General features: G+C 40.6%; 1 pseudogene; it reads right to left on the reverse strand.

The window, feature by feature from the left end:
* The window catches only part of LOC124973755 (probable RNA-binding protein 19), a 554,767-nt pseudogene that overhangs the window by 411,550 nt on the left and 117,302 nt on the right, over positions 1–25,915 (reverse strand).

Consider the following 25,915-nt stretch of genomic DNA (forward strand, 5'->3'; position numbering starts at 1 on the left):
TCGGAGGCTAGTGCAGGATCTCCTCAGTTACATCCAGCCAGCTTTTTAGCCTGTTCAGTAGCTTTTCTCCTTTAAAGGCTGCTTTTCATTCTGGAAGCCCTGCTTGGTTCCTCCTCAAGTCCTGCTGTTCTTTCCTCATGGTGTCTTTCGCTCACTACCCCCTGGCTTTCTCTTGCTCAGTGCTGCACAGCCTTTTCATCTCTCCCCATTCTATCCTATGAGCTCCTGTGTCTTCCTCCCATGTGACTCACTGAGGTCCCTATCCTTGGGATGACAGTTCCTCTTAGGTTTTGTAATTTGGGATTGAATGCTCATCTTCAGAAGGATTCTATCTGTGGGAAATCCATGATGGGCAACCCTCTGGACAAGGCTAGGGCCTGCCTCTACAGTGCTCAGAGAGAGGTGTCCTTGCGGGATGAGTGAGGACTTCTCAACTGAGGGTCCCCCACTGTGCTGGCAGCCTGAATGCAAACCAGTGCAGGAGCAGAGGTGGACCAGAATGCTCACATAACTCCCTCAGCCACTGGTCTGACTTCTTCACCACCCAGTACCAGTGGGGAGACTATTTGTAGAATATGTTTTTATCCTACCTAATGCAGCTTTAGCAAGGATCCTGACATGAGGATGTGGGAAGAATAGCATCATATTCAATATTCTATATGTATTCTATTTGGGAGGTATCAAAACTACAGATCTGGAGGTTAATAAGACCTTAAAATCACTGCCACCCAGAGTTGCCAAAATTAATTCATAGACTATTGTGGTTTTTCAGTTTCTTGTTTCTGAGTCCTTAGATATTTCTCTCAATTTTAATGAATTTAACTCTTCACTTAAAATGTTTGCTGTATCGTAGCACCAGGTCCAGGTGTTTTGTAAGGAAAGAGCTCTCGGGTTCTCTAACATGTTACATGTAGATTCAGGTTCTCAACTCTGATTTCTAAGAGCCTTTTGGATCTCTAGTCTATAGTTCTCTGCATTTTTCTTTTAACAACTTTATTGAACTATGGTTTGCATATCATGAATTCCTTCATTTAAAGCCACAATTTAATGCTTTCAACGTCTTCACAGACATGTGCCCCCATCACCCCTGTCAATCTTGGAACACTGGGTCACTACAAAGACGAACTCTGTACTTTTGTCTCGCCCCTCCCACCCAGCCCCAAGTGACCACTGACCTGCTTTCCATCCCCAAAGACATCCCTCCTCTGCAAATGTCCTGTCAGTAGAATCAGGTGCTGTGTGACCTCTGTGGTTGGCTTCCTTTGCTAACCACAACGTTTTCAAAATTCCTGGTGGTCCCTTGTGCACACACTCTGTTCCTTTAAATGCCAAATAGCACTCCATCCTGTACATACCACCAAGGTCAATGGGAACTTAGGCATTTGTGCATCACGCTGCTGCAATGCCCAAGCTTGTGTGGATGCGTGTTCATTTCTCCTGAGCATCTGCCTGGGAGAGGAAAGACTGTGTCATGGGGTACCTGCTTGAGCATTTTAAGAACAGCTGCTTTATTCTGTGTTCCTAATCTACTTCTGTTTACTTTTTAGGGAAAAGACATTTGCTCCTGATGGAAAGGTCCAAGGGCAACCCTGGTGCCCTGCAGGAGGCAAACCACACACCCAGAGGCAAGAATTGCCAAGCTCCCAGGAAGTTGGAGTGAGCTAGCCTGACCTGAAGGAAGGCCACAGAACACCCAAGGGAGCAAACAAGTGGAGCTTCTCATGTAACACCAGGAAAAGCAGAAGAGGCTCACAGCTCCTCCTCGTCAGAATAAAAAGAAGTCACAACAGCACAAACACTGCAGATGTGAAGTGGTAAAGCGAGAGGCAAGAGAAAAAGGCATGGGATGTTTTTGTGCGATTATATTGTTCCTAAAATACTCTCACTCCAGTTCAGGTGCTATTTTGGGTTCTGATTTGGCATTCAGATTAGGGCTCTAATTTCATGAGTTCGCAGAGATGGGGCAGGGCTTCTCCAAGCCGAGCCTCCGCTGCTTCAGCTTGCGGGATGCCACGCACAGACCGGGATGGCAGCACCTGAGGCCTCTGCCCACATGGGACCAGGTCCCAGCCATGCCAGCTGCTGGCCCCAAGCAGCCACAGCCCTTCTCCATCCACATGAAGGTGGCACTACAGGCTAACATGGACCTGCAGGATCTGCAGCAGGTACAGTGAGGCCAAGCACAGCACTGCTGCTTCACCATCTCGAGGCTGGGATCCAGGGTCATCTCACTTCTTGTCTAGTATGTTCTTTATTCATGAAAGCCACATCCACCTGCAGATTCACCTGTCCACCAGGACCGAGCAAGATTTCCAGAGCCCCAAAGCGTCCAGGGGCCCCCAAGCATCCACAAGCAGGCAGGCAGGTGACTCAGTGCTGTGTGGCTGCAGCCTAACTGGTGGGGCTGTTTCCGGGCCGTTGGCCCTGGCTTGTCCTCTCTTGGGCTCTCACTTCAGGTACACAAGTGCTCTTGCACCTCACATTTCCACCTGAGCCCTAGGACTTCTTTCTCATGCAACCACATTTTCCAGTTTAAATTCCAAAGTACTCTTGTGGCAGAGGCACCACCAAGCCCACATCAGAGATGTGGAAATGATCATTAGTGAGTGGCACCAGGATGTGCGCCCACTTTGGGCACTGCAAAGCCTGTGAATTCACCACCATGCTGCCATCCCTACCCCAGCCCAGGCTAGAGCCTCTGGAATCAGCATTGCCCATGAGCAAGATCACAAAATGTGCGCAGCCACGTGCTTCTGCTAGAGCAGGCAGAAACAGCTGCACAGGAATGTCCTGTGAGGAGTGAACCATGACCCAGAACCAGATACCATTCTGTGGCAAAGTGGCTTCCCCTGGAGGCTGGCCTCACTTTCTGCACAGGCACCCTTAGTGAGGCCTATCAGAAGTTAGCATCTTCTCAAATTGCAGGCCCTCCCCAGGAGGCCTGGGGACCTCTCAGCAGAATGCAGAACCCCAGAATCAATGATCTCCTTGCTTCTGCCTCCCTGGAGGCCAGATGCCAGCTCTGACGCTTCTGCAGGCACACATCCCAGTGCCACATTTATCTTAAGAGGGGTTTTACTGACATCTGGTGGCAAGTATGAGAAACTTGCCTTGTTGGAAAACCTGTGTGTGAATTTATTCTACCTGCACCAAGGAGGACGGCCCCAGAAGGGAAGGAAAGGGGACCTGAGCAGGGCTCTGGATGCCCCCTCTCAGGAGCAGCTGCCTCTGTCTTCTACAGCACAGGGGGCTACAACCTGTCGTCACTGGCAGCCTTGTGGACATGCTGCTCTGGCTTAGGCCAGGGAAAGAGAGGAACCAGAGCGAAGGGCAGTCTGTCAGGCTTGCCTTGGTGCCTGGAGTTCTGGAGCCCTGGGGGTGGAGGGTCACGACTGGCGGGATTCCAGAGACAGGCCAAGGAGTGAGGCATGGTGCAGTTGAGGCAGGCATGAGTTAGCCAGCTGGGCAGGGCTGCCCTGGGGCTGGGATGCCAGAATTTACCCCAGCTGGGGCTGGCAGAAGACGCAGCCCCACTCAGGACTGGCTTCAGACAGCGGGAAGGGCCAGGGAGACCCCAGAGATCCTCCCAGGAGGCGGCTGTCCAACAGCTACTTCACAAGTGGGCAGCAGGTGGTCCACAGGGGCAGCTGGTCTCTGCTGTGGGTGCACATGTGGGTGGCAGAAGTCATCTTCTGTCAGGGAGGGAGGAATAGAAGCAGTGTCCCTGCCCTGCTAAGGGTGTGGCTGTGGTATGTGCCCTGGGCCTCAGCACTCTGCCCAGAGTCAGAGCAACGACCCCTGCTCCTCACCCAACTCCCTGTTGGAAAGGGCAGGGAACCCTGGCACAGAACCCCAGGGAGGGGATTCCCACCATTCCCCTCCATCTGTCGTCAAGTTGGGGACACCAAGATGAACAGCCTGGCCTGTGGCTCCTCCAGGAGACCCTGCAGTGATGGGTTATTTTCCAGTGAACTACCCAGCAGACAGCCAGCTCCCCAAGGGCAGCCATGGTGCCCTTGGGAGAGATTGGCCAGATGGGCAAGGCCTGGTCATGGCAGATCCCCCATCAGGACAAACCTGGAGGCAAGGGATCCAGAGGGTCCAGGCAGGAAGGGCAGTAGGGGATGGGCAGATGGCTTCCCCCAGAGCCATCCACATGGCAAATACCAGCACCCACGCTGGTGCTGTGAGAGGGACCTGCTGGACAGGTGCCCTGGGTGAACTGCACACAGCCCAGGGGCAGCCCTCATGGGGCAGAGGGAGGCAGGAGCCACAGCTGCCAGTCTCTGCAGGACTCAGCAACTCTGCCTCACAAACCCAGTGCAGCAGGGTCCACACTGCTCCCGCCGGAGAGGCTCACTTCCCTCTGTAGTCTGAGACCTCACCCCAGGGTCTTTGGGGAACCCACTGTCCTGAGCTCTAGCCAGCTCTGCCTGCGCTTTTCCTCCCTGCAGGGCCAGCGCTGATGTCTATCAACCTCATAGTCCCAAGTCTGTCCTGGCTTCTTCCAGCTCTGGTCTCTGGTAGGTATATCAAGTCATAGAACTTCTCCACATTCTTTCTCATCAATACTCTGGTTTTTGGAAATCAACTGATTTGGGGTATAAGTTTTAGATAAAGTCTCTGCAGTAGAATTTAATGACTTCAGTTGAAAGTTTGCCTGTGCACAGCCTCTGCTTTGGAAGCTGCCTTGCCTAGGGTTCAGTGTAATGAGGGAGCTTAGGTCCTGCACTCAGCAGCAGTGGCGCAGTCACTTGGGAGGTCCTGAGGGAGCACTGGACTCTTTCCAATGCCAGCCCTGCACCTGAGGTTATGGTACCACTGGTGAGATGAACGACACACCAGGGCATGGGACAGAGGACTCGGGCAATGGACACAGCTGCTAATATTGAAGATGGCTACCAAAGGTGCTGCCAAAGGTGCTCAGCACCACAAGGACACTGTGCACCCAGAAGGACCAGGATCGGGTCCATGTTTGCATGCACAGACACGCAGATGGACCAGGCTATGGTCTATGTGCTCATCTTTGGGAACACACAGGTGGCTCTGGCCATCTGTAGGTACATCCACACACAGACCAAGGATCTGGCCCTTGCTTACCCAGAAAAGACCCCTGCACACCTGCACCCCACAAGAAACAGATTTGGCTGGTGCACTAGAGGGAGATAGCTCCCACAGCCAGTCATCCTGGATGTGGGGAGGCCACCCCTGCCCTACAAACCACGTGTATCTTCCTGACCAGCATCTGCACTGGCCTTCTCAGGGCGACTCAGGTTACATGCAGGCTGGGAACTGGGTGCAGTGGTGGCCTCTGTCAACTGAACCCACCTCAGTGTCTGCCCCACAGGACCCCAAAACTGACTGAAGTGCCTCACTTTCCCATCCCCCTGGCATGGCAGGGACTGGTTTACAGGAGATGCTCAGGGGAAGCTGATCAAGATGCTGTGGGTTAGCATCCAAGCTTCTCAGAGGACCATGATGAGAACAGCCACTGGGGTGCCATGAGGAGATTCTAGAGAAGGATGAACCCCACTTGCTCCAAACTGAGAGCAGTGTCATGAGCCAGGATTTCTGTAGGTCCCTTAGGTATAAACAGATCTAACATTCATATCCAAACCTTTGGTTCTGGAATATTCAGATTTTCCATTTGAGCCACAAAAACCCAAACCTCATTTTCCACCTACTTCAGGTGACATACTTCCAGTTCATCTAATAAGAATTCCTTATTTCATGTGTGATCTCCAGTTTAAGGTACAGGAAAATGTGCTTTGGACAGAGTGGAGAGAGGTGTGTGTGTGCAAGTGAAGAGCCATTTTATCTCCAAAGACCTGGGATTGAGCTCCTCCTAAACTATGGGAAGGAAGCTGAAGAAAACCTCAGAGTGAAGTGGTATCCTCACTGAAGTTGGACAGATTGATGGCTGCTGTGGCCACTGAGCAGTGTCAGGGTGACAGGCTCCTGCCTTTGGGTAGTTGTTCAATCCCAGAGCTCCCGTTTCCATGACCATGGACACAGGGCCACTGCTCCACTGCTGGGTATGGGGGCACCAGTGGAGGTGTGGCCTGTGTCCTGTCCCCAGAGCCATCTCAGATGAAGAGTGCCACTGTCAACCCCACCTCAGGTTCTGCTGTGGACTGGATGTATCCAGGCTGCAGGGAAATGACCACCTCCCCAGAGCCATGGTCTTAGGCACAACCCTCAGTGTTGCAGGCAGCTCCCCTTCACTCGGGAGTAGGGGCCATGTCCAGGAGAATGAGCAATGGATCTCACCCCAAGGCATACCAGGCTCACTCCAGCCCAGACCCACTCACCTCCCGCCCCTGCCACAACCATCCCCACTTAGAGACAGAAACCGAGGTTGGAGAGGTTAATAGCAAAACCAGGATGAGGATGAGAAACCAGTTCTAGCCTGCATGACCAGGAGGGTTCAGGTCCAGGACAGGCTAGAAGGAGATACCTGGCTCCTGGTGCCCCCCAGGAGATGAGAGTCCAAAAGCAGCTGGGCAATGGACCCACTTCTGCCCCTGACTGACTGTGACTTGGAAATCCCTCTCCTGCCCTTAACCTCAGTTTTCTCACCCATGAATAACAGCTTGGGGTCCTAAGAGACCGTAGCAGGGTCCAGATCCCTTCCTCTGAAGTGGGAGGGTGTGGGGAGCCATCCTTCTCTAGCAGAATCAGACCAGGCTGAGCCCTGGGATACAGGCTGACTCCCAGGAACTGGCAGCCACGTGGATGGTCCCCGATGGCTGGGGGTGGTGCTGTGTGGGAGTGGTCCCTGTCTGGTTCTGTAGTAGTTTCCCTGAGCAAATGGATGCTCTGACTTCACCCCATCCTGCTCATCACAGAAGCAGCCCGGTCTTGACCCTTTACCTGTGTGGCTATAAATAAAGGAGAGTTGGGCTATCCATGTTGTCAGAGGCCGGAGCCAGTGTGACCCAACCGGTCCACCCCTCTCATTTAAAAGGAGTATTGGCTCTTGAGTGTTCATCCATTAGATAAGTTTAGGGGTAATTGATTTATAGCCAAAAGAGTCCTCCAGCAGTTGACCATTTGCTCATCCACATGGGACATGGCAGAAACCCCACAGGAGGCAGTGCAGGGCCAAGAGGGAGGGGCTCTAACAGCTGCACCTCCTCTCAGAAAGGCAGAGCTCTGGGTCTCCAGACTGCCAGACCTGGGGCCCAATGGCAGCCTTGCCTGGTGTTCCCTGTTCACCCTGGACACCATGGTTGGAGATGTGGGAAGAGGACGACTGGTGGCATAAACAAAGGGCCATCTCCTCCCTCCTGTTAGAAGCATCCTGAATGCCCGCCAGCCGACTCTGAAGGTACACAAGTGTACCCCAGAAGGCCACAGGAGCAGACAGCCAGGCCCTCGCGGACATTGCAAGTCAGCAGAAAGACCATGGCACCCAGTAAGCTGGTTGGAGAGTGGTCACACATTTTGTGGGGACCCAGGGTATCTATCTGAACCACACGGGGCCACGTGGAGGACCAGCATTGTGCTGCTTCATTAAATGTTATAGCCCTCTGAGGGGGACACCACTGGGCCTGCTCAATGCTGACACCTGCCACCTAGAGAAGGTGGGAGCTGCACACCAGTCCATCCGACATGAGCGTCCATGGGGAAGTCTGGAGCAGGCAGGAGCACCAGTGCCTGTGGCTGGTCAGAGGCCTGGGCGGTCTGGCCAGGGCAGGGCTGGCAGGATGCTGGGGACCAGGAGCCTGACTGCCAGGCACACAGGTGGCTCCAGCAGCTGCTCCTGGCCACACCCCCTGACTCTATCCTTAAATAATTTGACTTTTATTTGAGTCTCTGTAGTCAATGTCTGTAATTTTCCAGAATTGGGAAGTCCTTTGAGATTAAAAGGGATTCTGAAAGGAAATCCTGTAGCAATTTTGACATCTGTTGTAAGTATTGCTAGAGAGTTAAGTGCATAATGGAAAGACACTGAGGAACACCACTATTCTGGAGCAAAAGTCGCTACTGGTTATAATGTTTCCTATGTTTTCTGTCCCACTAGGTTGAACATATTACCACCTCAATGTTCTGTGCCAACATAGAGGTCCCAGATTTCTGTGAGAATAATTAGTCCCTCCTGTGTATGTCTTTTTACTATCATCATCCTCATTTATCATTACTGTATCTTCAGTATGTTATGAGGGGTTAATCTGTACCTTTAAAAAACCCCACAGGCAAACATCACTTTCACTTTAAAGACAAGAAGAAAATGTACATTCAGAGATCCTAAGCACTTATTCAAATGATAGGATTAGGCTGTGAACAATTTCTGTGTGGTTACCAAACCATACTATATCATATTATTTAAGTGGAAAAATATCAATTAAATCAAGGAGCATTTCCATCCTTGTGCGTAAGCAGGATATGCCCTTTGAAGCCCAGTTTAGCTCCAAGATACACCATTCTTTGGTTGAGGGGATGAGATATGGGGGAGAATTAAACCAGACTGCCTGATTTAAATCATGGCTGTGCCATGTAACAGCTGTACACATGGAACAAATTATTTAATCTCTCTATTCCTAAATTTCCTTATCTGACAAATAAGATAATAATGGTACCAAATTCCTCAGGTTGTTTTAAGGATTAAGTAAAAGATAACTAAGACAGAAACAGTAAACATATGAGCTATTATTATCATTATTAATAAGTAATAAGATCTGCATCTGAACAGTCCCTCCTCTACTGCTGGTTCTTTTCCAACTGCAGGGCAGCCAAATAAAGGAAACTCACAGTGAAACAACCTCTCTTTTGTGTTTATGTAGACTAATACAAATTGTTCAATATCTTTCTCAAGTTAATTGTGAAAGTTTGGAGGAAGATAAAAACTGGGGTGCTACATGTAATTAAATGTTATATCCTTTAAAATGCTCTATACTCCAAAAGTGAAGATAAACTCATGACAAGGATATTATTTGTATTTTATGGACTCCAAGACACATACTAGCACAATTGAGCACTTCAGAAACTGGAATTTGGACCACAGGTATTTTGCTTCCCTTCCACACAAACCAGAAATGATGTGATCTAGGTCATGGGGGTGTTCCTGAGGGATGTCAGATGATGAGGTAATGGGAGTGAACCTAACTATCACATTTCTTGGTGCAGCACATTTATGTCATTAAATCTATTTTCTTCCTTCTCTCTCCCTCTCTGCCCTGGCAAAATGTTATTTATATCAAAACTCACTAAGATAGCCCAAGAGTCTTGAATTCCTTACTTGGAAAGCTGGATTTGAGATCCAGATCAAGAAATTTCTCCTGCAAAAGCCTGGTTGATAACCCAGACAGGAGGTTTCACACTCCATCTGTGTCCAGGGCTCATTTGAACATCATGACACCTCTGTAGCACATTTGAACATCATGACACCTTTGCAGCACACACACACACACACACACACACACACACACACACACACACACATCTTTCCATACTTAAGTGACTGTATTATGGCATATAATGTGAGGTAAAATAATCCCTCATTTTTTGCATCTGTATTCCCTAATGGAATGTATCAAGGTATCTCATATCTTAATAGCTCTTCAATTACTTTTCACTGAGAAAAATAAGTAATGAATAAATGTATCAAAACCTATTATGAACTATCACTAATTTGCTCAACTGTAAATGGAACTTGACCTTTTTGTTAGAAGGATGGAAAAGGACAAAAGTAACCCTGTTCTTAATGCAAATCTATCACCCACCTTGTTGTAGGAATTATATTCTGAAAGAGTAAAGTTCACATTTATAATATTTACTATAATTTTTCAAGTTGCCTATACAATAAAATACTTCAGCCAAAAATATCTTATGCTAAAGCTACACTAAACATATCTATAGCAAGAAATTATGAATACTGCTGGCAAATTGGTATATTTCTTAGATGTCCACATGTTCTATTAATGAAATCTAAAGAGCTCAGTGCTTTGGGTGTCTCAGTAAAAATCTATTCGCAAGGTAATCTTCATAGATGATTAGGTGCTGCTTGCTCATTTTACCAAGTTTAATTACTTTTGATCTGTCTGTAAATTCACTCTAATGCCAAGAGCATACCCTTAAAAGCAATACACTGATTTAGTAATTAGTGGCAATTTCAGACTGATTTCGAACTGTGGTTATCTAAGACTGTGAAAGACAAGATTCTGACTTAGCAATTCTTCCAATGTTAAAAGCACTTGATGAATAATCAAAAATTGATTAGATGAAAACTAACTATGTATTTCTATGATATTATGGTATAATAATGTCACCACCTGAGTTTTATATGACATAGCTTTCAAAGTGTGTCCATATACATTCTCTTATTGATTCTAAGAATAGTTAGAATGCTTACTGGATGGGGGGTATTATCCCCCAAAATCAAGCTTTGGAGGAATTAGGTGACTTAGCCAAAATCACAGAGCTAAATTCCTGTAGTCCTGACTTGTGGAAACTCACTCTTACTATAATAAAGGGCTGTTCTTCACCCCTGATAGCTACAGGACATTTTAAGCCTGTTGATCGTAGTCTGGGGCTCTATTTGAGGAAATGATCTCCGTTCTAGCTCATAACTTCTCTTTCAAGATAATTATCTGAGTCATCTGCCTATCTTTTAAATTGGAAATATATAGAAATCATTTAATTTTTTCTGTCAAAAAATTATGTACTCATTACATACAAAAAAGAGAACCACACATTCTTTTCATGTGCAAATGGCCCACTAAACAAAAGACTATATTGGGCCTTGAAACAAACAGCATTTGCAAAAGACTGACATTTTATAGAACATATATTGTGACCTTAATAAAATGAAATTAAAAATTAATACTAAACTATACCCCAAAACCCCCTATGATATTTTGAAGTCAAGCAACATTCCTCTAAACAGCCTATGAGTCAAAAAAGAAATAACAAGGGAGAATATAAATGTTTTGAACTGATTGATACTTTAAAAACATAACAAAATTTATGATAAATAGCTAAAACAGTGCTAAAAGGCAATTTATAGCTTTAAGTACTCTGAAAATCTTTAAGTTTCACACTTAGAAAATAGCAAGACTGTATTAATTACACCAAGCAAAATCAAGAACATAAAATAAATGAGAGACAAAAATAAAAATGGATAAACTCCTAGGAAAATCAGTGGAAAAAATAAGAGAGAAACACAAATTTGGAATGTCAGAAATGAAAGAGGGTTTATAGCTACAAATCATATAGGCATAATAAGACGAGACAATCGTACAATCTCAATGTTGATAAATTCAATAACGGAAAAACTGCACCAATTTCTTGAAAAGTATAAATCATACAAAGTCAGGAAGAATTTCTCTACGGAGAGAGAGAGAAAATCTAGATCTAGAATATTGAGGAAATAGATAAAATATACATACGTATGTATATTTTTTCAAACACCTTCCATAAGGGAAGCTTCAGAATATTCTAGCAAACATTTTTTAAAAATGCAATTCAATTAAAAGTTTCAGAAAATAGAGCAAGGAACACTGTTCAGCTTGTTTTATCTGATCACAAATCTATGATCTCAAAATCTGACAAAATATATTATGAAAGATTAAAAGTCAGATTAGCATCCCTCATGATCACAGGTGAATTATCCTTTACAAAATATTAGCAAACAAAATCTACAAATGTGTAAAAAGGTTGTTACATTATGATCAAGTATGGTTTATTACAGGAATGTAAGACTAATTGAAGTTTTGAAAATCACTCACATAGCTGAACATATTTTAAAATGTAAGATGGGGAAAATAACATATAATCACCTTAATACAGTTAAAGAAAAAAGGCATTGACAAAATCAACCACCTATTTATGTCATAGAAGTTTATGAGCACAATAGAAGAAAATATTCTCTAATGGATAAAATGAAATCTACAACTAAGACTTAGCACAAAGATTATAATTACTTGTAAGATACTTAATGCTCTTAACCAGAATGATATGTAGCCTAGTATGTTCATTTTACCCCTTATTTTCAATATTTAAATGAAGGATTTAGATAATTCAAGAAATCAAGATAATGAAACAAAAGTTGTAAGTATTGGAAAAGAAAAAAGTGTTTTTTTTACAGCTGACATTATTTTTGAGAAATTCATAAGGAATTTTCAAAATAGCTATTAGAGCTAAAATGTAAATTTAGCAAATTCACAAAACATAAATATAAAATAGATCAATTATGTTTCTGGCTACAAGCAACAAAAATTAATAAAAAATATCATTTTAAAAAATTCAATTACTATACCACAAAAATAGCAAAATTCTCAGAAATAAATTTACCAAAACATGTGCAAGATCTCTATACTGAAAATTATAACATATTGTGGCAGAACTTAAAATGAATGAACTTAATGAAAACTGATAATATATAAGTTGAAGAATTTAATATTAATATTATTTTGATTCTGTACAAATTAATCTGTAGATTTAAAGCAATTCCAACCAAAATAACAGCATATTTGCATTTCAGATTTTGAAAATACTAAACTCTATATGAAATGTGAAAGAATCTAGAATAGTTTAAACAGCATTAAAATAACAATTTTGGAGTATTAGTATTTAATTTCAGAATTTACTAATAACTGCAGTAATTGTGATGTTTAAATAAGTAGAGACAAATTTTCAAATTTATTTTCATCCATGAGCTACACTGTTCTCTAAATTTCATGTACAGTGCTATTAACAGAACCAACATTCTGCTAGCTATCCAGACTGGAACTCCAGTTTTATCCTTGATTCCTCCATTTTTTATCACACACATTTAACCAGTTTCTAAATCTTATGTCCCTTAGCCCTGCTATTTCTCTCATTCCCCACACCTAATATTCATTACCAGATATGCATTAATTCAGTCCTCATCAGTGTTGACTCAATGTTATGACCTTCTTTTAACAAAGTCCACAAAAATAAAACATTTTATGTTGGTTCTAAAATATTCCACATGTTATACTGTACATGTTTGAAAAACATAACATTCACTTAACCCTCACCACAGCCTTTCACAGTTGAGTACTGTCATAGCTTCCTAGTTGTTTTTCTCACCTCACTGCAAACCTCCAGATGTGTCCTTGTTCGGTAGTAAAAGTGAGAATTTTAAATTTTCATGATTGTTGTACAACATGGCAACAGTCCAGTACTTAAATGCTTGCATAATCATATTCTCCATCACGCTCTTCCCCTTTAGACTATTGGACCTGGTGCCATTCTCTTCACACAAAGAAATTGCATTTGATTCTAATTCTGGGATGAAAGTCAATTACTTCTGCTTCAAGGCACTCAAGCAAAATGGGTATGGCACTTCTAACTAAAATTTTAAATTAGTGTCACTAAACAGAGCTACACTTTCATCCTTTTTCATATATCACAGAGTGCTTTTAAAGTAAATACAACAGGAAATTATTTTAAAATGCCTAATAGACATCTTTTAAAATTTTCAGGAAAGATAGCCTAGTTCATATAATGATAGATAATGCATACCCCCCAATACAAAATATAGAGTTCAATTCTTTAAAAATTTCTGATATTTTTATGGAATATTGAATAATAAATGTAACATTTCTTTAGTTTAAAACATGCTTGGAATTCAATCAACTTTTAACTCAAAGAACACCTGGGAATAAGTAATTAGGACCAGAGCAGAAATAGCTTGATCTATGGCAAGTCTAGGTGCTCAGATAATTGAAATAAGAAAATAGAAAGAAATTAAGTATTATAAAATTTTTACATGTATAATTACCACAAAGGTAACAATGTAGAATGTTTACCTATATGAAGCCCCTTCTCACTAAGAAGGTGAACACTTTCTCTCATTAAACTGCTTTAAGGTTAAGCCTCTGATTGTACCTGTGTATTTCTGGTCCTCTTACTCAGCCTAGACTCTTTACCTAGTTCTTGTCTACAACTATAGAGCAAAGACCCAGAAGAAAGCTATGAGAAATTAGAGTGACTGTCTTTCATACCCAGGACCACAATCTGCTTATTTTCTAAAGTAATACAGATTTAAAACAAAAATTAGAGGAGATCCTCTAAGTAAATGTTTGTGCCTTTGTATAAAGAAGGACAAGGAAGACATAGCTCTGAGGTTGTAGACTTTCTGAACACTATTGAATTAAAATTAGTGTAATGTCAACTAAAATATTTGCATTTCATTCTCCCATCTGAGTCTACCTTCAGAATCAATGGAAACATATGATATGGCATAGTTGTGCTGTGATACTCAAATAATACTGTCAAGATTTAGTTACTCATTGCTTCTACTTCCAAGAGAGTTGTGTTGGTTACTAAGGGATCATAGCTAAGTCACTCTCTGAGGATAATCCTTGGTCAAGAGGTCATTCTCCCTCCTCAAGAGCAACCCACATTTGAATGATAAATTGATGTATGCGACTCAAATTCCTGGTCCTCTTGCTTTAGCATAGGGACCACTCCAGCAACAGAGCTTCCTATGAAGATTGGAAGAGAATTCTTCAAATGCACTGCAGTTCAACTTCTTTCTCTGTATTTTCCAATAGAAGCTAGGCACAGAAATTTATTTCTGTCTCATAGTCTGTTTTTCAAGGAATATGACCTAGGAAAGTTGGTACCAAGAAAGCAATGAGGAGGTGACATTAAATGAGTTACTTTATATCTATGAGGATTTAACCACTGATGCTATGTAGAAAACTGATGCCTTTGGCATATTGTAATAGAGTAATTGTTAGTACTTTCACTGGTATTGACTGGGATGGGATACTAGGAGAAGGAAATGAACTAATGTATACATATCTCAGATATTTGAGAGTTTCATTGGAAGGAGTGATTGGCACTGTGAAATAGAATAATTGTTGCTAAAGTCTCTTGGTGCAGTGGAGAGAGACAATGAAAGGCCAAGAGTGATTAATCATTAAATTAGGGGTAAATGCAAAGGTGGCAGACTACCATGTTACCTACCAAACAAATGGATTATCACTTCTTATAACAGATATGGGAAAAGCTCAGCACTAGGCCCAGGAATTAATCATAAGAGTACAGAACTCCAGACAAGGATTAATTCTCAATTCAAACAGGTTGGTTATGCTTAGGTTGGGCCCTAACTGGAAAAATAGGACTGTGCATCATTGGATGAGACATCTGGGAAAATTAACTTGAAACTCTGGAAACTCTAGATTTCTCTTAAATCCTCTGAGACACTAAAGTGGTCCTCTCACTGCTCTTAGAGGCTAGAAATTCATCCTTGTTTGAAGACCTTATAATGATCTCTTATTTGAAATGAAATCTGTTAATCTACCATCAAGACCTACCACAAACATCCCCTGGACCTCCAGACCAATAATTAGATAAAAGTTAGAGCATAATTCTATCGATGAATCACAGAGTCTGTTAAGAGAAGGAAGAGACAAAATCTTGAAGAAACTGTAGGATTTCATCAACATGTATGCACAAGTGGGAACTGGGATAATATTTATGCTCTGAATTCTTTTTGCAATTTGACTGAATAGGAGCTATACAAATTTAAATAGGGGAGAATTCCTATATCCACAGATTTTGTTTAATTTATAGAAGTGAAAGAAATTATGGATGAATGATCAGGAAGTTAAGTACAGCCTCCCTAAAGATATTTACAAGGCTGAACTAGGGGGTGATGCTGCAAAATATACAATCTGCCAGCAATTGAGACCAATGCTGCACAACTGATACAATGCCTTCCGAGAAGACTGGGCAGTTATTTGGTAGCAAATGATTTCACTGGACTTCTACTCTGAAAATGAGAATGCCTTTTTTTTAATTGGAATCAACACAATTTCAGATGAAAATTGACTTTCCCACCCACAAAACTTTACTTTAGCGCTAGGGGTCTACTGAACAGTAGTAGAGGTACAGTACTGAGTCCATGACCATGGACTCTACTAGTCCTGTCAAATCAAAGCCTAGAAGATTCCAGCCTGATAAAGAAGTAGCCTTTGAATGCACATTTGAAGCACCAACGTATAAATGATACCCTGATGATGAGGCCCATAATTCAGAATGTAGTGTCTACTCTAAATCTGTGTCTGTCAGATACCCAGAAGATAGAATACATAGATTTAGGAACCAAGGTGTGAAAATAGGAATGAGCCTACTTTTTATCACTCTTAGTGTCATGCATTCTTGGAATATTTGCATTTCCCATCCCCACAATTTCATTTTCTGTGCTTATAAGTGACCTGCATTGCATCCCAGAAGGAGACTGTGTCTTTCAGCAGACATGAGGAAAATACATGCCATCTTAAGATATGGTTGTCAATAGGTAATTCTAAACCTATGGCAGGAGGAATTGACTCTGATCATTAATCAAAGGTAGAGCTAAAAAATGCACAATGGGGGCAAGGATCAATCCATTTGACACCCAGATAAACCACTGAGAAAACTCTTCAGAACCTCTTGTCCAATTTGAGTGTAAATGGACAAGAAAGGCAAGATGATCAAAGTCTCAGATTTTTCAGGATCATAATATAGTTTACCTCATCAGGTAGGTCATCTAGATCAGCAGAGACACTAACCTTAAGTGAGTGTGAGGTATCTAGAATTGAAAGTATAATGAGTTGTGAACTTGAGACCATCTACAATTAAAGGGGGCTTTAGTTTATTTCAATACTCATCTTCATGTAAATTTCCCCAGGAAAAGAAAACAGATTTTGGAAGAGAGAAGCAAGTGGGTTTGAGAGGCACCCAGAGTGGATGGAATGAATGCCAGTGTGCAATGCCTTTAGGATGAAGGTGCTCATTCTGCTGAGTCAACCTCTAGGAATTGCCTTCAAATGAGGGGAACTGGCACAGATACCAGTTCAGTTTTTCCATTCTTGTTCTTGAATATGCCCTAGTTTTGGCTTACAAGTTAAGTGACTCCAGATCTACAAAATATATTTTACCTTCACAACATATCATAAGTAGCATACATAGTTTAAAGAGTAATAAAGAATAATTACAATTGTCCTATAATATTTGTTTGCTCTGTTTGAGGTACATATTAAAAATTTAAAATGTTTATCTTTTAATCATGACAATAATCTATAAAACGTACTATACTTATTGTAGAGAGGAACATATATTTAGCTTGTCACAATTCTAAAATACAGATTATAAACCTATATTTCATTGTATTACACAGTTAATCAGAAAAATATAAAACTACCTATGTATGCTAAGGAATTAATTTAAATCTAAATTGCCTACTTATTCCCTCAATTATACTACTGAATATATTAAATATAAATATACTAAATATTCTACTGAAAAGGCCCGGCATTGCTATTTTGTACAAAATCTTAAGAAATTATTCTTGATAGATCCTTATTACAATTGTTTCTTCAAGGCAGATTCTCCATTTTCCCAATGGTATCTCAATTATGGAACACCCTCCTAAATGAAAGGTTTACTAGTATCAAATGGAGCTTACCCAGTTGGTCTGAAACTTGGAGTTATGGAGTTATGCTTATCCCTGAAAATACAAGGGTTTTTGAAATTAATTTTACTATCCAAACCCTACCCTCCTCTGTAGATATGTTTTCTATCTTGCTGATTCTTTTCTCTGCCTCCAGTGCTCAATATACTCAGGTCTTCTCTAACCTACTGCAATTCTTTGGAGGAATCTGATAACTAGAGATATTAATAACTGATGCAATCTAAATTCATTACTGAGATATTGGAAGACTTTGAAAGTGACAAAGCATTGGCATGTTGAGAAGGAGGATAAGGGTGTTTGGGTGTCTTTAATTTTATCCCAATCATAAGAACTTCATAGGCCTGAAATCTTTATGAGAAAGCAAAAGGTATTTTGCTACTCCTAACACATCTAGTTTATTTCCCTTTAAGACATTTTTCATTCATTAGAGGTTCAGACTTTACTAGAATTTATCCAAGCTGTTGAAGAGGAAGTATAAAGAAAATTTATAATTTTGGGAAGGGAATAAGAGGTAGAAAAATATGCTTATCTATCATTACTGAAAAAAATAATAAAACAAAAGATTTTAAAATTTCAATCATATGCCACTTAAGTATGACTCCAAATGTCCTTTATATACAAATACTTATATACCAACTGAAGCTGAAGTTCTGTCATCAATTTCTGGGCCAACAGAGGGCAAGACAGTTGGTCCCATTCATTCCTGTTCAGCACTTGTTCCTCCTAATTTTTTCTTCAGTTCATTAGAAAGCCCTATAATTCTTTAATAATTGCCTCTCTTTCATAAATGGCCACACTAATACAGGGAGTAATTATCTGCATTTTTAGAATCAATTAAAAAGTATTCTCATGGCCAAGATCACAGAAAGAAACATGATACATAATATCAGACTTCTCAAGCCAATTTTTCCTCTCCTTTCTTTATTGTGACAGTATGAGAAACTGTATGCCAAAACTTAGATGCAAGACAAAGATAATGCTACCTGTTAGCACAAGATTCAGCTCCTTTAAAGCCAACCAAATAACTGAGTAGCCATGCTGCCAAATATTTTTTTAACTCCAGATATACATTAATACAAGCAACTTCATACTTTAAAAAATAGGCAAATCAACACATGGATACTGATTTACAGACATTTTTAGCACAATTCTCCAGAAAAACAAAAGTCAGTTCCCTAGGGAATTTAAAACTGATTTTAACTTGCACTTATTTTGGAAATCCATACAGTATATCAGTTAAGAAACATCCAAACAAAAAATAAGAAATAACACTCACTTTGGTGGGTATTTGGCTGTTTTTGTATCCAACAGTAAAACAAAACTACAGGTTCTACATGATATAATAAACAAAACACAAACAACTTATATTTGCCCAAAACTACATATATATGCATAATGGCAAAATAAGTGAAGCATGAGTAATGATATTTTTAATTTAAGACTGCTGCCCTGCTGTGTTGTCTTTAGGAACTATATGTACTAATGTCTATATACATATTTTTTTCCTATTTTTATTCCTGAATTTTTTACCAGGCTATTTTTTCAGGCAGAAACCAAGAAAGATTGGCTAGATTTTTAAAAAGCAATTAAATAGTGTTCATTAATCAGATTTTGTTGATAGATTGTAATCGAGGTGGTAGAACCATGTCTTCATTGGTAAGTGTGAACTGAGTCAGTGTTTAGATGAGAAATATCTGATCACCATTTGAGAGGAGGTATTTAACAGATTCCCAAATATTAAACAATATGTTAATATTACAGAAATAGCTCACACTTCCTTGTAAGGTTTCCCTGAGACCATACATGGCATCACTGTCTTCCTCTCTCCATAAATCTATAAATACTTTATTTAAGAAACATTCCTTTGTAACCTCAGTACCTGCATGGTGGTCAGTGCAAAGTAGGTTGCTAGTGATGACAAAGTAGACTCAAGAGACATCTAACAAGTCCAAAATCTGTATTTTAATTCAAAACTCTTAAACGTACTAGAATTATGAAGAGAGCAATACTTTATTCATTCATCTGATAACTATTTGTTGGGTGTCATCTATGCATTGTGAACTATCGTAGAATTGGGGGATACATGTGAGCAGAATAGCAATAGTTCCTGTCCTTCATAATATCCAAACAGTTATTTAAGGAAACAATAAAATAAATAATACTAATAATAAGTGACTCTTTGATGTCTGCTCCATGAGTTTCAGACCTATCAATAGCCCTAAGTCCTTCCAAATATTCTTTATTGTAATCTGAGACATCTCTTTACCAATCTGCTGGGATAGATGGTATTTTCATTTCCTCCTCACTGGACCATCACTGTTGCAACATGGAATTTTATTATTCAGTCCTTCCATGTTCATGCTTCCCTCCCACAACAGATCTAAGAAATTTTGACCATAGGTTTCCTTTTATTCATTTCCACACTTCTTCTAAAGAGCCTTAAATAGTACCCAAAGGCTCTTACATAATGATAAAAATGTTCTCCAGTGCTCCATATACAACTTCTGCCCCACAAGCATTTCTTCTGTCTGGAATATTCTCTCTGTCCAAATGGTATAATAAAGGCCATCCCCTCTTATTTAAAATATCAAGAAAAACTCTTAACAAATATTTTTCTTAGGAGTGTTAAACACAGAAAATTTGTTAGATTGTATCCCCTTAGAAACATATTACTTCAATCACACATCCCCATAGCTAATACAGTTTCACAGTAAGAAGAAAAATAGCACAAGACCAGGATTTCTAGAATCGCACAATCTAGTGCAGAGTAAAGGAGAAGACAGGGACAGGCATTAGAAATTCAAACCACACTGCATGGTGAAGGAGGGGTGCTGGGAAAATCACACATTTGAGCCTCCGCAGGATGAATAGGGTTCAAATTTAAGTTGCTTTTCTGAGAAAGATTCACAAATGGATTTCAATGAAACCTTGCCTATCATTTCTCCTCCTCATACCCACTTTGCTCCCAAGATGTGGTGGTTCCCCATGCAGGGTGCCTCAGTTATAACAATCTGTTTCGATTTCCATGAATTGAGCTTTTGCTATGCACGCCGAATTAGGTTGCAACTGAAGAGCATTTTCTTAGCAAATGCATGACTGATTTCCATGAATCTCTGCCTCTTTTCTCTTTTCCTCATTCCACTCTGCCCCCAACATCTGAGCAGTCTACCGCTAGGTTTTCTAGGCAAGCCCCTTATGTATTGCGGGTGCAGTACTCTAACGTGTAAGCTGAATAGGGCTGAAATTGAAGTTGCTTTTCCGAGAAAGATGGACGAATGGAATTCTATGAAAGTTTCCCTATCATCTGTCCTGCTCATATGCAATTTGCTCTGAAGATGTGGTGGTTCCATGATGCTCGGTGCTTCTGTTATAACAACAGTTTCGATTTCCATGAATTGAGCTTTCCCTATGCATGCAGATTTGGGCTGCAACTGAAGAGCATTTTCAGAGCAAATGCAATACTGGATTTCCATGAAACTCTGGGTATTTTCTCCATTCCTCATTCCCACTTTGCCCCCAACATCTGAGCACTATACCTCCAAGTTTTCTAGGCAAGCCCCTTATGTAGTTCTGTTGCAGTACACTAATGTGCAGGAAGAATGGGGTTGAAATTGAAGTTGCTTTTCTGAGAAAGTTTCATGAATGAATTTCAATGAAACTTTGCCTATCATCTCTCCTCCTTTTAACCACTTTGCTCGGAAGATGTGGTAGTTCCACCATGCATGGTGCTTCAGTTATAACTATCTGTTTTGATTTCCATGAGTTGAGCTTTCGCTATGCATGCAGAGTTAGGCTGAAACTGAAGAGCATTTTCTGAGCAAGTGCACGACAGGATTTCTAGGAAACTCTGGGTATTTTCTATTTTTATCTTTTGCACTCTGCCCTCAGCATCTGAGCAATCTACCTCAAGGATTTCTAGGAAAGTCCCTTATGGATTGCTGTTACAGTCCTCTAACGTGCAGGTTGAATAGTGCTGAAATTGAAGTTGCTTTTCTGAGAAAGTTTCATGAATTGAATTCAATGAAACTTAGCCTATCATCTCCCCTCCTCATACCCAATTTGCTCCAAAGATTTGGTGGTTCCACCATGCACAGTGCTTCTGTGATAACAATCTGTTTCGATTTCCATGAATTGATTTTTCCCTATGCACGCAGTGTTAGGCTGCAACTGAAGAGCGTTCTCTGAGCAAATGCATGACTGGATTTCAATGAAACTCTGGGTATTTTCTCTTTTCCTCATTCCCACACTACCCCCAATATATGAACACTCTACCTCCAGTTTTTCAAGGCAAACCCCTTATGTATTGCTTTTGCAGTACTCTAACGTGCAGGCTGAACAGGGCTGAAATTTAAATTGCTTTTCTGAGAAAGTTTCACGAATGCATTTCAATGAAACTTTGCCTATCATCTATGCTCCTCATCCCCACTTTGCTCCGAAGATGTGGTGCTTCCACCATGCACAGTATTTCTGTGTTAACAATCTGTTTCGATTTCTATAAATTGAGCTTTACTTATGCATGCAGATTTAGGCTGCAACTTAAGAGCATTTTCTGAGCAAATGCACGACTGGATTTTCATGAAACTCTGGGGATTTTCTCTTTTCTTCATTCGCACACTGCTCCCAACATCTGAGCACTGTACCTCCAGGTTTTCTAGGCAAACACCTTATGTATTGCTGTTGCAATACTCTAACGTTCTGAATTAATAGGGCTGAAATTGAAGTTGCTTTTCTGAGAAAGTTTCACAAATGCCTTTCAATGAAAGTTTGCCTATCATCTCTCCTCCTCATACCCAATTTGCTCCAAAGATGTGGTATTCCACCATGCACGGTGCTTCTGTTATAACAATCTGTTCTGATTTCCATCAATTGAGCTTTCCCTAGGCATGCAGAGTTAATCTGCAACTGAAGAGGGTTTTCTGAGCAAATGCATGACTGTATTTCCATGAAACTCTGTGTCTTTTCTCTTTTCTTCATTCCCACTCTGTCCTCAACATCTGAGCAAAATGGAGTTTATTTAGTCATTTCCCCCACCGTCTGGCCTACAACATTCTCATGGATTCAGATCTGTCAACCCATCATATTCCCCACTGGTTTTATGTACATGATGAAATCATTGATTTTTTAGTAGTGCATCGGTGATTATAGTGAGTGTCCAACACCATTAGCTTAACAGACTGGATTCTATCTCTAACATATTTAAGTCTAAATCTATTTGTATACTTAAACTTTTGAAATTCTGGTTTCCAGTAATCAGGGCAGTGGTTCCTATAGCTGTGGAGCCCACTATAACTATTCCAACTAGGAGGGGAACTAAGACAGGGGCCGATTGTTTAGATTATTAGTCCCATATGCTTTCTTCTTCCATCTTTATCATAATAGTACATCTGGGGAATGATGTGAACAGTAACACAGAATTTACCCCATTTGGTAATCTCAAAAAGTTGAAGGGCTAAGCATGGAGGTTTTCCTGACATAGTCCAAGCAAGAGAAAAAACAAGTTTAAAAGTTTTTTCAGTCTTATCTTTAGATGGTGGTTGGGGGTCTCTGAGGGCTGTTTATTTTTCTGTTGTCTTGACTCAGATGTGATAAGTCCATGTTGTGAGTAACGTCCCTTCCATTTCAGCCAGGTGTTAGTCCTTTCTGGATCAATTTGTTATAGACATAGTCTTCTGACTGAAATGGGTGTTAGAAATCAGTGGTCTCTTGGGGCTGGTTCTCTCATAAGTTGAACCTGTTGGAGAGACTTAAAAACTAGTTAGAACAGGAGCAGGTTCTTGGTAAGGGGGGAGGAAGGGCTCTGGAAGCATTAGCATTTTAACCTCTCTCAGGTCATTGCCTCCAACTTTCTGGATCCACACTGGTCCTTATTTTTGTGATTTAACCCAATTTACCTATCTACATTGACTGACTTTTTAAAAATTTTTATTATTACCCCTTTAAATTTAGGGACTTTTTACTGCTTTAAGGAAAAAAGGCGATGACCATTCTTGCTGCCTCAAGCTGAGAGGAGGTGATGTAGGGTGGGGCAAGCAGCAAAAATTCCTTTCTAGGGGTAAAAGTCTTGTTTTATGAAAGAAACAAAAAACAAAGAGTACAAAATAACTAGCATCTGAAACTTGTCAATGAATATCATGTACCTGATAGAAATTAATAATCTCTTACCAGGAGATGAAAGAACTGAGACATTGTTTACATAAAAATGCCTAACAAAGTCTAACAAGGCTAGAGAGGATAAGGCCTTAATTGTAAATCTTAACGCTGTTAGAGTTTTGTCAGTAATGTAAACACAATATTTAGTTAAGTTACTCAATGTCATCTGACTTTTGTAAAATATCTTTTTACTGGCATGATCTTTTTGTTTAGTATAGATTCCTTTATTTTTGTTACTCTGGACTAGAGAATCATACTAGCAAACATTGATTAAGTCTACTTGTATTAGAGGTTAGAAAGATCCTTAGGCCTTAAACTGACTAAAAACTTATAACTCTGGCATTTTCTTTTGATATTTATCAGGTATTTTTGTCTAAGAATCTTTTTGGCCACCTTCAGTTTTACTTATTTTGGGGGGGCTAACACAAGTATACATCTCAAGTTACATTAAAATAACTATTGTTGAGTTTTTTAAATGTCCAGGAATGACTGTGTTTTAGTTTTAACTGTTTTTGCTAGGTGTTTAAGATCAAGTTGGTCAAATTGACCTTGTTTCTATCTGATGTTAAGAGTCAACTGAGTTCCCACAGGGGTCACTCTTGGGGAACTTGAGAGCAGCTTCTTATCTCCTTTAGTGACATTTGCCTGGTAGAGTCTCCTTGATGAGGTGGCTTCCATTGGAAGCATTAGGGATGGCTCCCTTTCCCCAAAGAACCTCCTCTGTAGCAGGTGCACTGATTGGCTTCTCGTCCTTAGGGGTCTCATCAGTCTCCCTGATGGGAAGATTGTGTGGCCCAGGGTTGCAAAGCTTCTTAGAGTAGTTCTCTTGTTCCCTGGGTTTAGGCTGACTCTGAGGGCAAGAGCCAAATATTGCTTCTCTTGACCCCTTTATTTTAATCTCAATCTTTAGGTTTTGATCGTAAACATCCAGCAAGTCAGTTTCACCAGTCATACAGTAAGAGTACTGAGTTTTAACTAATGTCTATGACTTTATAGTTATTTACCAACTTTTATTAAACTGGGATCTATATTATCTGTCCTTTAGGTGATGACTTATTCTCTCAAATTAGATTGTTCTTGAAGCAGTACCTCTGTAAAACATTCATCAGTCGACAGTTACAGTTTATAATGAAAATACAAAATGGAATTAACAACAGTAAAAACATATTTAGTTGTGTAATATCTACCTTAAATTTTCACTGAGCTATATATTATATCCCCTGTTTGAGATCACAGTAATTTTATAACAAAAATCAATCTTTTGAATATAACTTTAAATGAACTGAAGTCTGACTTATTTTGGAGCAATTGTAACATGTAGTAAGGTGGGAGGCAGAACCTTATCTCAGGTGAGGCAGGGCTCTCCATAAATCTTAGGTAAGTGGTCTAGTTCTGAAGCTGCTCTTTATATTTTTGTTAAATATCATTTTATAAAGTTTACATATATTGTTTCCTAAGTTTATATGAATGTTAGTTAACATGGTATGATATTACACCTAAAACATGAATCAAAGAAAGCTGAGAGAGCTTTTAACTTTTCTTTTGTGTAGTAAAGTGGCAAAATGTTTTCCTGTTTCATGATATTAACCTTTAAACAGATCAGACTCTCATTATCTTTTAGAAATACATTTACACTTTTATCCCAGTACAGAAGGTAACACAAGGTTCAGGTCTAGTTACAGAACACTTAATGATACATATAAATACCCAATAAAATTTCTTATTCTGATAAGTTTAAAATTACCATTACAACTTTAGGTTGGAGAACACAACTTGATAAACTGTTCTTTTAAACCATTAAAGACTTGTATACCTGGAAGTTATGAACACATTTAATATAAGGAACACTCATACATTGCTGGTGGGGTTGCAAATTAGTGCAGCCACTCTGGAAAGCAGTATGGAGATTCCTCAGAAAGCTTTGAATGGAAACACCATTTGACCCAGCTATCCCACTTCTCGGCCTATACCCAAAGGACTTAAAATCAGCATACTACAGAGATACAGCCTCATCAATGTTCATTGCTGCTCAATTCACCATAGCCAGATTGTGGAACCAACCTAGATGCCCTTCAGTTGATTAATGGATAAAGAAACTGTGGCATATATATTGCTCCGCAATGAAGAATGATAAAATTATGGCATTTACAGGCAATGGATGAAATTGGAGAATATCATGCTAAGTGAGATAAGCCAATCTCAAAAAACTAAAGGACGAATGATCTCACTGATAAGCGGATGAGGACATATAATGGGGGGTGGGAGGGGTTAGCATTAGGTTTAGGGTTAGGTTTAGGGTTAGAGATAAGGAGAGCGGTAAGAATGAAGGAA

Source organism: Sciurus carolinensis, unplaced genomic scaffold, assembly GCF_902686445.1.
Source record: "Sciurus carolinensis unplaced genomic scaffold, mSciCar1.2, whole genome shotgun sequence".
Taxonomy (NCBI): Eukaryota; Metazoa; Chordata; class Mammalia; order Rodentia; family Sciuridae; genus Sciurus; species Sciurus carolinensis.